This window comes from Balaenoptera borealis, assembly GCF_965194805.1.
Source record: "Balaenoptera borealis genome assembly, chromosome: 2".
Classification (NCBI taxonomy): Eukaryota; Metazoa; Chordata; class Mammalia; order Artiodactyla; family Balaenopteridae; genus Balaenoptera; species Balaenoptera borealis.
Window position 1 is genome coordinate 146951827 of NC_138867.1, and position 15271 is coordinate 146967097.

A 15271-nucleotide genomic window follows, 5' to 3' on the forward strand; every position below is an offset into this window, starting at 1 on the left:
AAGGTCCACATAACTGGCATTTCTTCCCAGGGCAAACTCAAACAGTGGGAAGCTTTTTTCAAGTCTATTGTGTTGGTGAGTGGCGGCATTGATATCAGAACTGAGATCTTTCTATCCCTTTCAGAACAAAACTCTGGAAGTCTCAGATTTATCTTTCTAAAAAATAATATGACACTACAACTCTACTTTTTTCTTCTTGGGAGGGGATAATGCAGCCCTAGTAAGAAATCAAGAGAACAGGTTAAGTAGAAGCCCTCATTTACTCTTTCCTGACGTTCAATTAGTTCCTTCATAAGGGTTTGGGGAAATAAAACGAGAGATCTGAAGAGACTAAGCACTTTCCCACATACACACCCCTCAGCTGAATGCTGCTGTGCCCTTCACGGTCATGCCATTCAACTTATCTAGGGTTTCCTACACAAAATATTTCAAATGTTTTACAGTGAGACTCATAAGAAATAAAATGACGGTGGCTGACAAACTGGGAGTAGTTACTGCTGCAAAAAACAGAACAAAAATGGCAAAGCAATTGGTAGAGAGCAAGAGAAAAAAGGACTAAATAACTGGCAGGTTTGGAATGTTTTCCTGGTGTAAGTTTGCTCATACTTTAGGGGAGATAAAAGGGAAAATGTCTAAAAATGTCAAGACAAATACCCATGATACCAATGTGGTTTGGGTGGGATTGAAAGTGATCAGAATATGACTTCACAAAATAAAATGAAGATTAGAAGGTGCTTTGAGAAAGGTAATAGTTGAGTAGGAATAGAAATATGTGCATGAAAGTGACTCCCTTAACGAGCAGAGTCGGTGAAAATACCCAGAGAAGAATTTGGACAGGTCGGGAATAGAGTCCTGCTTGGTCTTTCCAGACAAAAATTCAGCTAGGACAGGGGGTCACACCAAAGTCAAGCCATGCACGACAAGCCGGAGCAGAAACTAGGAACGTCTGTCATTTACCAGCCAGGACTCAAAAAGAAACATTGCTAAGATAAGATCTCAAAGTAAGGCAAACAATTCCCGAGCTTGGGGAGGCATAAAACCCACTCACTAGATAGGCAGGCAGCTCTTTCTGAAGGTCGTAAGCACTTACCTGGTCTTGCTACCGCAAGGCATTTCAGGGTTGAAGAGCGGAAGGCAGACGCTACTGGACACGCCTCCACCTTGCTTCGTTTACCAGGAGAAAGTAGTTCTCTGCTGCAATGGCAGTGTACTGGGTAACATTTTTTGGATGCCAGATACTGTGCTGGATCCTTTTCACTCATCTCTCATCTTCACCACCATCTTGTCTGCGTTTTACGGCTGAGGACTGAGACAGCGAACAGGTAACCACCTGAATCCACAGAGGCTAGTGATTGGTTCAGCTGGGAACGATTAGGACATCGTCGGAGGCCTTGGTTAACAATTATAGCTAATAAGATATCAGGAATTCCTTTTCTGCAACTGGAGTTTGGTCATCGAATTTGTCTTTACCTGGAGATAAAAGGCCATGGAAAATGCAGGAGTGTGAAAGTCAGAAGACTTCAGTCTAGCCGTGTTTCTGTCACACATGATTTATGCAGTTTTGGAGAAGTTATTTAACCTTTCTGGGCTTCCTTTTTCTTATCTGCAAAATGAGTTTTGCTTATTTAGAACGTATGGAGGTTAAATTTTGCAGTGACAGTGAAAACCCTTTGGCTCTGATTACCAGTTCTGTTTGTAGTTATGTTAAATGATGGGGCTTGATTTGGCCGATAATGCATCTCTGTTCTCCTTTTGTTCTAATGAATCTCCAGTTAATATAATGTGTCAATCAAGATGCAGAAATAGGAAATGCTCAAGCTAACAGTAGCAAGAACTAGAAACTGACTCAGCTAACTTAATCCAGTGAGGTATATTGTAAAGATCCTGGGTATCTCAGAAAACTTCATAAGTAGAGCCATACCTCCTGAGGACAGCTGCCAAGAACCCAGGAATTTTCTGTCCCTTTTTTCCTCTTCCCTCAATACATGTATCTTCTAGACATCTGCTTAATTCTTTTCTCTAAAAAAACAACTTTTCTGTCCACTCATCCACATGCACATGGCTGTCCCTTAAGGTGCCTGAAGCCCCCGCCGTCTATGTAACATTCCATTTTGGCTATCCTAGAGGAACTGCATCTGTCTCGGTGTCGCAATTCCCCTTTCCCAAGAGAAAGCATGTGATGGACTCAGGTTAGTTCAGGGGTGAACCTCAGTGTTCAGTGAGCTGTAGACAGAGGCTGTGAGTCAGAGGTGTCTAAGGCTGGCTTTTCTAGGCCGTGATGAGACATTTTTTATAAGAAGGAAGTATAGGGTGAGGAAGAAAGGGTTGCCATCTCTACTCTAGGTGCCCACAGAACATTTCTTGAAAGAAACTCAACATTTTTTATATTTGGTACCTCTGTATAGTCAAATGTCCTTTGAGAGTCAAGAATAAAGAATAGGGAAGGGTTAGTGACTTTTCCCAATATTACTCAGATATAATTAGATCTAATTAGGCCATTGAGTAGAGACCTAACATCATTAGAAGACACAATAAGATATTTAGAATAACAGATATTATCCTTTTACTGTACATTACATGCTTCCTCCATGCCTCACAAACATATACACCCCCACCGCCCCCCCCCCCAGGTAACTTCCATAGCAATAATCTTCTATTACGCTGAAAATTTTCCTTTTGGGTTATTGGAACCTCATAAACCAGTGAGCTCAAAAGGCAAAAATATGGTTCCACTATTTCTTTTGACACCTGTAGGGAAATCACTGCCCTGGCTTTGATTTAATCAACCCAGAGCATTAAACCCTTAACATTTAAAATAGACAAGTGAATGATTCTTTTAAGGGTCATAAAATTCCTTTGTCTTCATTGGCAAATCCATTATTTAAAATAGGACAATCACTACAGTGTTTAAAAATTGAGTTCTGCTCCAGGACATGGGCTTCTTTCCAGGACTGAGCAAAGTGTAATAACTTAGTAAAGGCTAATAATTGTGAAATGTTAACATTCATTTTATGTAATGTTATTACATTATTTGGACACTGCTCTGAGAGAGAGTAATAGCAGTGACTTTTTTTGTGAACTGCCAGGCTACAGAAAAGGATGGAACCAGATTTCTGTCCATCAGTAACTCCATGGGCTAGCAGACCTCATTCAATTGCCCTGTGTATGAGCCCCATCAGAGTCTGTAGGCTCTTGGAATGCCCAAAAATCTGCTAGAGACTCTCTCCCATCCCACCGCTTTCTTTGGAAGAAGCCCTGACTCTTTATGCACTTGAAAGGATTGAGACTGATGGGATTGATTTTTTGAAATTGTTTAGAGAAAAAAAAGTTTGGGTTACCATTCTGAAGAAGAAAGATAAGAATGAGAAACCATCAAGGAGTGTGACCTTTTGGGTCAACAACTCAACCCCATTCTCTCTGACAATTGCTTGTCCCGATCCTCTGACCAAATCTGTCTGGGCCATGACAGAAAACCTGACCAAGCTGGGCCATCATGTTCTCTCTCTTGATAATTTGGAATTAGTATTCAAAGATATTAGTTAGATTCTTTTAGTATTTGAACTCAGAGGACATTTGACCTTGGCAGCTATGATGGGGTAGTTCTTTTAAATTATGCTCACAGAACAGCAGACAGTGTGAGGAAGACAGAGAGAAAAATGAGGCAGAAATATAGAAAGAGAAGCAGAGCAGTGAGTTTATAAACATCCAGAGAAAGAGAGTGAGAGTGGCTGTACTACTTCCTGATGGCTTTCCCCGTTCTAATTCATTATAAAGCATTTCTTGCCTTTGGGTTCTGAGAGATAACCCTGAACTCTTAACAAGAGCAAACCCTAAGCTATTTACATGTGTTAGTTTAAATGGGTTTCTATTACTTGCAGACAGTTGACAGCAAGTTTATAAGCCAGTGAGAATGGAGAAAAAAAAAAAAGAGAATTAGAGAATTGGTTGAAAAGACCTTTTACAAGGTTTCAAGATTTAGTACTTACATTTATTTGTTTTGAAGGACAAGGCGTAAAAATCCCCCTTTTAGAAAACAGAAAGTTGAATGAGATAACTCTTTGAGATTCCCTTTACTGATATGATCCTAGTCAAGATATTAGTCTGGTGGGATAGCATTCTTAAACGGACTTAAAAATTTCTTTTAGAATCAATACTTGAATAGAGCAGATCTCTTCCTTGGCATTGGCAACCACTGCAAGTCAGAATGTGAGAAACTATCTCAAAACAGAGCCTATGCTCTTAACCCCAGCAACCATGACCCCAGGAAGGTACTCATTTCTCATAGTGTGGCTGCTTTTGCTTTTGCTCTAATGCTTATTTTCTTTAATAAGTATAAGGATGTCATCTGGCATATCCACTACTTACTAAGAGAACACACAGAATCTTAAGAGTATGCATTGGAGCAGATACATTTAGATGGAGCCATTGTTCCTAAATCATAAATAGAAGGAACATTAATGGCTGTTGTGGTTTCTCATGCAAACTCAGACAATTCTCAGGGGGGGTGATAAAGAGCCAAAAGCTTCTCAACACCAAAATGGAGGAATTGTGTGACTGGGGAAGGCTACTGTTTCCAGGTTTTTTGGGGTTTTTTGGGTTTTTTTGGTAAGGGGAAGTTGATGAAAATGTTTTAAAATTAGATAGTGACGATGGTTTTTCAATTCTGAATTTGCAAAAATCTACTAAGTTGTATACTTCAAAACGGTGAATTTTATGGTAATTGATTTATATCTCAATAAAGCTTTTTTTTAAAGAACAAGCAATCATTTCACAAAATAGCATAAATATCAATAGTTGAAAAGGTCACTGATAATGACACAATAAAAATTGACTAGAATGTTAAAATGAGATCAACTTTTTCAGGCTACAGACAAGAATTTTTATAACAACTCACACTTAATTTGACCTGGAATTTGTCCCAGACTTCGCTAGGCTTCTGCGACAGTTTTCAGAGGCCTGAGGGAGAGAACAGACCAGCTCATTCCTTCATGAAATAACTTCACGACATCTACAATCTCCTTGCAGTCAATATCCAACATTCAGTGAGGTAGATTGGGCACTATATATGACCAGAGGAGCAATGCCTCATAGATTAAGTAGCATGGGGAAAAGAAATTTGATTCCTCTATGCCTTCCTATAAAAATATTTCTGAGGCACTGGGAGAAGACATTGGTATTGTGGTTTAGTTTCCCCAGTGATTATGTCCATTGTAAACTACAGAGGGATATGTTTTACCTCAAAGGAAAAAAAAAAAAAAAAAGATTAATTTCCCTGTTTGTTAGGGAACTCACACCTAACTTTATCTACATCCTCTTTCTCCTAACCCTTGGGTGGAGGTAGAACTTTTTCTGTGTTAGTTGAGCTACATTCTGTGCAAACCAAGACAGGTGAGACCTGTAGTAAATCTCAGAGGATGTCCTAGGAAAACTAAACTTGTGAATGTCTTATTTAGCTCCTTAAAATCTCACAGAGGGGATGGTAGATTAATGAGTAACAATATTCAACACACAGTACTTTTTATTGCTGAATGCATGTACATGTAACAAAAAAAAATCCAGAAAATAAATCTCAAGACATGTCATATGCTAATAAACTTTGGAGATCTAGTAGATAATTTTAACAATTATGAGTTTTATATATGAATGGTTTTCTTAAAAAATAGTTTTCCCTCTATTTTCTTCAGAAGTAAGTTAACATCCAGAGTTTCTGGAAATGTTTAAACTTTTTCAGCCATATACATACCAAATAAGTTCTATTGCTGAAGAATTAGTGTTACAGCTTTATTATTTGGGGCACAGTTCAAGAAGAAATAGATTTAATGTGTAAGCATTCTACCAGCATACCCCTCTGAAACTCTGGAATTTTAAAAAGAAATTTGACTTAATGGGTTAGATAAATGGTGGAACCAGCAGAATTTTTTTCCTCCTACATTTATGTTAGTAAAACATAGGCTTTTCACAGCACTGCTGTTCAGTACATATTGTTACATGTTAAGGTTCAATTGGGAACAAAGAAAATTCCATGTCATGAGAGTCTTCTTTCTTTACACAAAATATCTCTCCAATATCTAGTTTATCTCCTGTAGTACCAATATTTTCAAAAGTAATATATTATACCCAAACACTATATTGAGGTCTGAAACTATTAGACTCCCTCCTAATATTCCCATTGCCTATCCCTTCTGAACAGTCATTGCTTAAATATTCTCCATTATTCCAGCTTCCTTCCCATCTATTGAATACTTTTAGCTTTCCAAAATTCACCCATAACAACTTTATTATTTGATTCCCACAAGGTCTCTATTGTAAACTAAAATTTTAGAAATGGAGACCTGAGTGAAATAAAAAGGTATTTATTTGAGTTATGTTAGGATTGCAGCCCTGGAGACACAGATTCATAAAGCAGTTGAATTGTGTTCCACCTGACTACAAAATGGGGCAGGCAAAAGGCAAAGGCAAAGGCCACAGGGTTACAGTTTGCTACATGAGTTGTTTATCAAAAATTATAATTGGAGCTGGCAAGAAGTAAGGATGTTTGTTAAGTAAAGATTAGTTGGGGTCTGAAATGGTTGCATAATTACAATGGAAGACCTTGAGACCACAAGGTTGCAGCTGGCAAGTATTGTTCTGAATATGGCTGGTAATGTGTTTGGGTCTGGTACAGTTCAAAGAAGATTCAAGTTCTCAGTGGTGCAGAGATATGTCTGAGACCAGATCCTTAATAGCTACCGGACTTCATTTTTGTATGCCTAAACTGTGATTCCACCATTATAATTTTAATTTGTCATCACTATGAAGTAGGTGTTTAGGTATTTCAGGTTGCAATCTCATCGTTTAAGAGGTAAGAAAACTGAGAACCAGAGTTGTTAAGTGATTTGTTAAATGGCAATGACTCACTTAGGGCTTTTATTCAGGTGGGTCTCCTTCCTAAAAATCTAAATAAACTTGATTCAACCCCCAATTTCTGGCCTGTGAGGATATAGACCCTTTGCTATAATTTCAAAAATTCCTCAAATACTTACTTCTTCATAGTCCTGACTGCCTGGAACTCTTCTATCTTACATATGTTATGTCTACTTTGTCCTGCATCCATTTGGATGAGAAACTCAGTTTTTTCTTTGATTCCTCCTAAATTCCTTTACACTGAGATTTAAAATTTCTAATTAAGGCTTTATTACGTTCTGCTAAAAACTGAAAAGTTTTTGAGAAAACCTTCCATTCACTGTCCAGAGTAATACTTCTTGGAGCTCCTTGTTCTCCACTGAATTTTTAAAATTTCAGTATGTCATAAAAACCATAGCTGTCCCCAATACTCCCTTTTCTTTCCACACAATTCTTCCCCAAACTGCTCTACCCATCTCAACTGAGGCAGAGACTGTTTTCTCCATCTCTATTTTTAATCTCTGAATCAGCTCTTTTTTTAATACTAGATTTTAAAATTTAATTTTCTTTTCACCTATTTCCTGGAATGGGTACAAATACGGAGGGTCCTATAGCTGACTTCTGAAGACAAGATTTGTTGTTACCTTTTGGACATACAGATGGAGAAGGCGAGAATATCTTGAAGGATGGGCATGGTACTAGGAAATAAAGAAAATAGATTTAAATGGAAATATTAAAAATACACATATAACTTCCTATTGTTCTTTTAGGGCAATAATTTTTCCACCTCTCAGATGGGGTGGCCAAGTTTTCAGAAGGGCAATGACTTACCCATGATGCATGGTCAGAATAGTCTTTGGTGCACACTAAGAGGCTTATTGGGAGACTGCATACACTTACTCTAAAAAGGACATGACCCTTTCTTTTGTTCCTGATTAGTACTATGGAGGCATGCGTTCACCCAAATGCACACACATGAAAAAGATGGAAATATTCCCCATGGACCATAATATTATAGCTTCTATATGCCAGACTCTTTACTACAAGGTATTTATTATTTCCCCCAGTTACAGGTAATAAAACTGAGGCTCAAAAGACCTATCCAAATCCTCCTATGTAATATGAGGAAGAACTTGTCTGTGATACAAGATTCAAAAGTCTATGCTTATTATACTAATGATTATAATTGAAAATGAAATGCTAGTGTTGGATCTGCCTTCAGAACTATCTTGTCCATTTTTAATGCTAAGTTAAGCAGCCAAGGGAGAGTAAGTGGCTTGTCCATGGCCATATGACAAGCCAACAGCAGATCTGGAAGAATTATCATCTGACTTCCTTTCAAGAATTTTACATTGAGGTATAAGATGTCTTTATTTTGTTCTATAAATTATTTTCCTGTGTGAGTCTTCTTTCCTCAATGACACTTCAAGATCTTTGAGGGCAGTGTTGCTTCTTAGACTTTGCCAGTTCTCCCCTTTTTGTCCACTTCGCCCCCACCATGTTTGCCTACAAACATCCAGGCCTACCTGAAATAATATTAATTTGCATTTGCATAGCATTTTACAGCACGTGTTCTCAACCTTGACATGATGTATTGGTCCCAATCATTCATTGTTGCATGTGCGGGGGGAAGTGTGTGTGTGGGGTGGGTGGGTGGGTGGGGGTGTCCTGTGCATTGTAGGACATTTAGGCACCATCCCTGGCCTCTACCAACTTGTTGCTAGTAACACCTTCCTCTCTTCCTCCACCAGTTATAGCAATCAAACAACACCTTTGAAATTGTCAAACGTAAACAACCTAACTTTAAACTCAAGGAACTAAAAATACAAGAACAAACTAAGCCCAAAGTTAGCAGAAGGAAGAAAATAACAATGATCAGAATGGGAACAAATGAAATACAGACTAAAAAGATAATAGAAAAGATCAATGAAACTAAGAGCTGGTTGTTTGAAAAGAAACAAAATAGACAAACTGCTAGCTAGACTTACCAGAAAAAAAGAGAGAGGACTCAAACATAAAATTAGAAATGAAAGATGAGACATTACAACTGATAATGCAAACGCTCATAAGAGACTACTATGAAGGATTATAAACCAACAAATTGGATAACCTAGAAATAATGGATAAATTCCTAGAAACATACAATCCAGCCAGACTGAATCATGAAGAAATAGAACCTCTGAACAGACCAATTACTAGGAAGGAAATTAAATCAGTAATCAAATCCTCAAAGGATTTGATTACTCCCAGACCAGATGGCTTCCCTGTTGAATTCTACCAAATATTTAAAGAATAACTAGTACTAATACTTCTCAAACTTTTCCAAAAAACGGAAGAGGAGGGAACACTTCCAAGCTCATTTTATGATATCAGTATTACTCTTATCCCAAAGCCAGACAAGGACACTACAAGAAAAGAAATTGTACCAATATCCCTGAACATATTTTTGCATGAACATACATGCAAAAACCCTCAACAAAATATTAGCAAACTGAATTCAATGACACATTAAAAGGATCATACACCATGATCTAGTGGGATACATTCCAGGGATAGAAGGATGGTTCAACAACTTCAAATCAATTACTGTAACAAACCACATTAATAAAATAAAGAATAAAAATCATATGATCATCTCGACAGATGCAAAAAAATTGACAAAATTCAACATTCTTTCATGATAAAGACTCTCAACAAACTGGGCATAGAGGAAACATACCTCAACATAATAAAAGCCATATGTGACAAGCCCATAGTTAACGCCACACTCAGTGGTGAAATGGCTGACAGCTTTTCCACTGAGCCAAGGATGCTCAGCCTTACCACTTTTATTAACATAAAACAGGAAATTGTAGTTAAAGCAATTAGTCAGGAGAAAGAATAAAAGGTATCTGAATAGGAAAGGAAGAGGTAAAATTGTCTCTATTTGCAGATGATGTAATATTATGTATAGAAAACTAAGGACTCCACAAAAAAACATTAGAACTAATAAATAATTTCAATACACTTGCAGGATAAAAAATCAGCATACAAAAATCAGTTGCATTGCTATACACACAACTATGAACTATCAGAAAGAGAAATTAAGAAAACAATCCTGTTTACAAAAACATCAAAAAGAATAAAACATTTAGGGATGAATTTAACCAAGGAGGTGAGATATCTGTACACTGAAAACTATAAGACATTGATGAAATAAATTGAAGAGGAAACAAATAAATGAAAAATATTTTGTGCTTATTGATTAGAAGAATTAATATTGTAAAATATACAAAGTGATATTTTGTGATCTACAGTTTTAATGTAATCCTAATGTCATTTTTCACAAAAATAGATAGAACACTTTTAAAATTTGTGTGGAACTAGAAAACACCCCTAATAGCCCAAGCAATCTTGAGAAAGAAGAACAAAACTGAAGGCAACACACTTTCTGATTTCAACCTATATTACAAAGCTATAGTAATCAAAACAGCCATGCAAGGTAGGCATTTTCCTATCCATATTACATATGAGGAAACTGAGGCCAAGCAGAGGAAATGACTTGGCCCCAACAAGAAGCTATTTAAGGTATTTACCATTAAATGTCCCTCTGTATTTCAAGAAAGCAGAGACTTTTTTTTAGTTCATCCCTGCATCTCTAGTATCTGACACAGTGTCTGGCATATGATATATATTTCTTAAATGATGAAGAAAGGAAAAGAGAGAGCGAAGAATGAAAATCGAGATTGAAACCCAGGTCTATCTAATTTCAAAAGTTGCTCTCTCTGTTGTCATCCTGTCTTGCAATCCAAATCCTTCTGAGGACTATTGGCTAGATCCCAGTGACCTAGGAGGTCACTTCTGATTGGAACAGGTTCAAGAATAAAGGAGGTGGAGGCAGGAGGAAAGAAGCAATCTGGAAGCCCGCCTCTTGGCCGGGTAGCCAAAAAGGTTGCATAGACTGTTTAGTGGAGGAGGTCCAACTACAGAGTGAATCATCTTTTGAGTTTAGAATAAGATAAGTTCCACTCAGGTTGTAGACGGGCTTTACAGTAAATCCCTGACCCCCTTCCATTGGATGAATGGGTTGAGGCTTCTCTCTTGAGGATCCCATCCTAAAGGCAGTGAATACAGGTACAAGCTATGCCCTCTGGACCCCTTGATCCCAAAATATTGCTTATAAACCTATGTGTCCATTTTATTTTTTTATTTTTTTATTTTTTGGGGTAGATTCTCACTGCTGCTGAGCCCAGCTGCTCACACAATATGCTGGTAGCAGCATTCCTGGCAGGCTCTTTCTCAGAAAGCCAGTCTTGTTTATGGCCTTTCCAGCTGACTGAATGCTCTAAAGCTCACCCGTGCTATAGAATCAGGAGAATATATACACCTGTAGGTATGTATCTTCTAGGGCCAGGTCAAAACTAGTGAAATAAAAAGCAGAGTTATGACATTCATTGTTTCATATTAACACAAGAATGACAACAATAGCAGCAGCAATAACAACATCTTGGAACATTTACTTAAAATGCTTAAAAACAGAAAACCATTGCTGAAGACCACTGAGTTAGCTGGCAGAATCAAGGGGTGTGAGAGGACAAAGTTGTTTCCGGTTTTTTCTCACCCAAACTCTCAGACCAATGAAATTAGACTCTTCATAGATCAAGTCAAATCAGCTCAATCACAAGAGAGGAATTTATTGACTCATGTAACTGAAAAGTCTTGGGTTTCTGTAAGCAGTCTCATCAGAAATCTCTATCTTTTTCTCTCCCCCACTCTCTTTCTCTTTCCTCTGATTGAGAAAAATAAAATAAAATAAAATCTCTCTTCAAATTGCATATCAGTCTTTCCAAAAGAACTCCACATGGCCTGAGGGTGACATGCCTACCCCAGTACAAATCACTGAGTTTAGGAGAATTGGCTGATTGCTTCACAAAGCTCACTCTGGAAGTGGGGAATGTGGGTAACTTGCTTGGTAGTCCCACCTGGGAACATGGAATAGGGCTCCTGATGGGCCCATTTAGATGCTTCCTCAAAAGCAGAAAGCCAAGGAGTTGAGTTGGGTTTCACAGCTACGTAAGAATAGGATGTGCACTGCAGGGTCTCCATCCAGAACCAGAGCTCAATCTTCTTAGAATATTTTCTTCTACTCCTGTCATGTAAAGCAAGGTATTTCTCTGCTCTCTCCTGTGCTTGTTACAGCAGAGGTGGGAGCTTCTTATTGGTTTATCTCCTCCTAGGGCCCGCTCATTAGAAATAGTGGATTCCTTTTTATTGGATTAACCGATTTATCTTTCCCAGTGAAAGCAAGTTTTAGTAACACAAAAAATTAAAACAACTGGAGGCTAAAAGTTTGCTTCTTCTGTTTCTTATATTATCTGAGATGAGGGAGAAGAATTGAGGTCTATTCTTGTTTTTAAATCCTTCAGGTCAATAAAACCATAAACAGACTATTCAGATAGTCCTATATTAAATAAAAGCTACCAGTTATAAGACCCAGCAACTCCATGTTCTGACACATTCTTTGGCATTGGTCATAGTCTACATTTTTGACTAATCATCATTTCTTATCTTGGGGCTTACTGAGTATCTACTAAACTCTAGGAACTTTAAAAATATTTACAAATTCATAAAGAAGAGTAAGTATCAGCCTCAATTTATAGATAATGAAACTGAAGGTAAGAACATTTAAATTGTTCAAGCAAGGCCATGGAGCTAATAAGGAGAGGAGCTGGGATTCATAGCCAGACCTGTCTGGCTCCAAGCCCAACCGTCTTTCGGGATACCATATTGTTTATGCATGAAACACCACGTTCTTTATCATTTGTTCAAAGATGTCTTTCAGTTGACTAGCCCTTATCAAAACAGCTAAGTGAAGGCCCTCTTAAATAAGGAATGCTCTGTTTTTGGTGACACTGGGGAACACCATTCATCCAAACCTTCTGGATCATTAAGAGTTAATTTGTTTCTGCATCCCGAGTCTCTCACATTGTTTCCTTTCTTTCTAGCTGTCCTCATATTAATAAGTGAGTTTAAATGATCAATGCATAAATACCACAACAAAAATCTATGAGAAGCTGAAATCAAATTTGAGTCTATTCTAATGCCTTCTCCTAAAAGGAAGAGAGGCAAGTATGAATTATCAGAGGGAACAATGTGCAACAGAAGCTCTGGGAGCTTGTTAACAAATGGAGCTGCTTTAAGTTTCAATCACAGAGTCCATGCTTTGGTAGATCTGGAATGGGACCAGCCCAGGTGATTTTTTTTTTTTTTTTAAATTTTTATTGGAGTCTAGTTGCTTTACAATGTTATGTTAGTTTCTGCTGTACAGCAAAGTGAATCAGCTATACATATATATATATTCACTCTTTTTTAGATTTCCTTCCCATTTAGGTCACCACAGATCATTCAGTAGGGTTCCCTGTGCTAAACATTAGGTTCTCATTAGTTATCTCTTTTATACATAACGGTGTGTATATGTCAATCCCAATCTCCCAATTCAGCCCGGGTGATTTAGATACAAGTGATTCACCAACAGGCAAACAATTTGGAAAACCTTGGTGTAGTAACTCAAAAACTAACTTGATTCTTGTTAGATGTGGTCCCATCCCTCTTGCCCTATTGCTAGATCAAAGTTTGGTGATTATAACCTATAATTGTTAGATTATATTGGAAAGGACACACTGTAATGATAGCAGACTGGATTAAGTGCCAGGAGTCCTGGGTTCTAATCCTCTCTTGGTCTTAGTTTTGTGTATTGATAAACATTCTGTAAGAGCATTTGGAAAAGTTAAAAATTAAACTATACAAATTCAGAGGTTTTCTTGAGGGATTTCAGAGATATAGCTTCTAGAGGCTGTACAACTGACACAGGGGTTCTGAATATAACATTCATTCTACATTGAGACATTTGTGAACCTTGCAACTTATTTCCCTCAAGGATCAATAGAGTTCTGAGGCATATATGAATTTCTTCTGAAAGAATTTTCAGTAACCTGAGTCTATTTCCCCAGCTTCTTCCATTATTCAGAAACCCTGGATGGGAATTTCAGGGTCCTAAATTTATATACCTATAATATGTACATAATAATCACTGGTAAAAGAACAATAAAGGATATTCCCTAACAAGGATAGGCAAGCTGCATTCTGATCATATACTAGGAAGATAAGAAAAGCAAAAAAAACTGATCCAGAGGTAATTAGAAATAATACAAATTTTCTTATATCCTTTAGGAAAGATTATTTGTGAGTCTTGGTTCCATTGTAAGCTGCTTGTCATTTCACTGAATTCAACTCTGTTTAACCTGGTAGCCCAGAAATGTGTCTATTTTCAAACTTGTCATTTCCAATCAGCTCACAAAAGAAGTAAAAATGGCCAATAGACATATGAAAATATTTGATCTCACTAACCACCAAAGGAACACAAAAGGAAATGGTTGTTTTTTCATGACTAACAAACTTGAAAACATTTTAAGTTGAGCAAAAATTATAACAATGTGGAGAGAATTGGGCAAACAGGTACTCTCATTTAGCTCTGATAAGAAACACAATGTGTACAACCATCAATCCCAATCTCCCAGTCCATCCCACCCACCCCCTTGGTGTCCATACGTTTGTCCTCTACATCTGTGTTTCTATTTCTGCTTTGCAAATAGGTTCATCTGTACCATTTTTCTAAATTCCACATATATGCGTTAATTTACGATATTTGTTTTTCTCTTTCGGGCTTACTTCACTCTGTATGACAGTCTCTAGGTTAAAAAAAAACATTAAGAGAAAAGAATAACAAAATGAAAGGGATTGGAAACAAAAATTAAAAAAAAAAAAGAAACACAATGTGATGATATGTGTAAAATTCTCAAAAAAGTCCATGTAATTTGACTTAGCAATTTGCTTTAGAGAATTACACATGAGAGAGTAAGCATTAACTTGTCCAAGATCTTCCAAAGGCTAAGGTGTCACTTGGTAAGGAATTTGTCGCCATGGAAAGCTTTATGGAAAGGCTTCATGGAAAGCAGCTGTGACCCAGCACTGGAAATCAGTCCTGAGTGACCATAAAGTTGGACCCCAAGCCCTTGACCTTACCACAAGGGAGGAGGGGTTTCCCCAGTCACGGACATTGATGTGACAAATTCTGTCACATTAGTTGCTATATTACACAGCTGCAAAATATGAAATTCTGAGATTCAATAGAGCAAGATCTTTGATAGAAATATAACTAGTAATGATCTCCCTCTAGACCATAGGTTTCTCAGGGACACGGGAAAGGTCTGAGGCTGTTCACCTTTCAATTTATGGTTCCTAGCAGGTTACTGGCAAATAATACTGGTGTTGAGAACAATGATGGTATTACTTAATATTTAATGTTTACCTGTGTCAGGCATTCCACATTCACTTTTTGCAATAAACTCAG

The 15271-nt window shown here is 37.5% G+C and overlaps 1 long non-coding RNA gene across 1 annotated transcript in view; it reads left to right on the forward strand.

Moving 5' to 3' along the window:
• Positions 1-15271, forward strand: part of LOC309622730 — a 400144-nt gene that overhangs the window by 48316 nt on the left and 336557 nt on the right. The window lies entirely within an intron of this gene.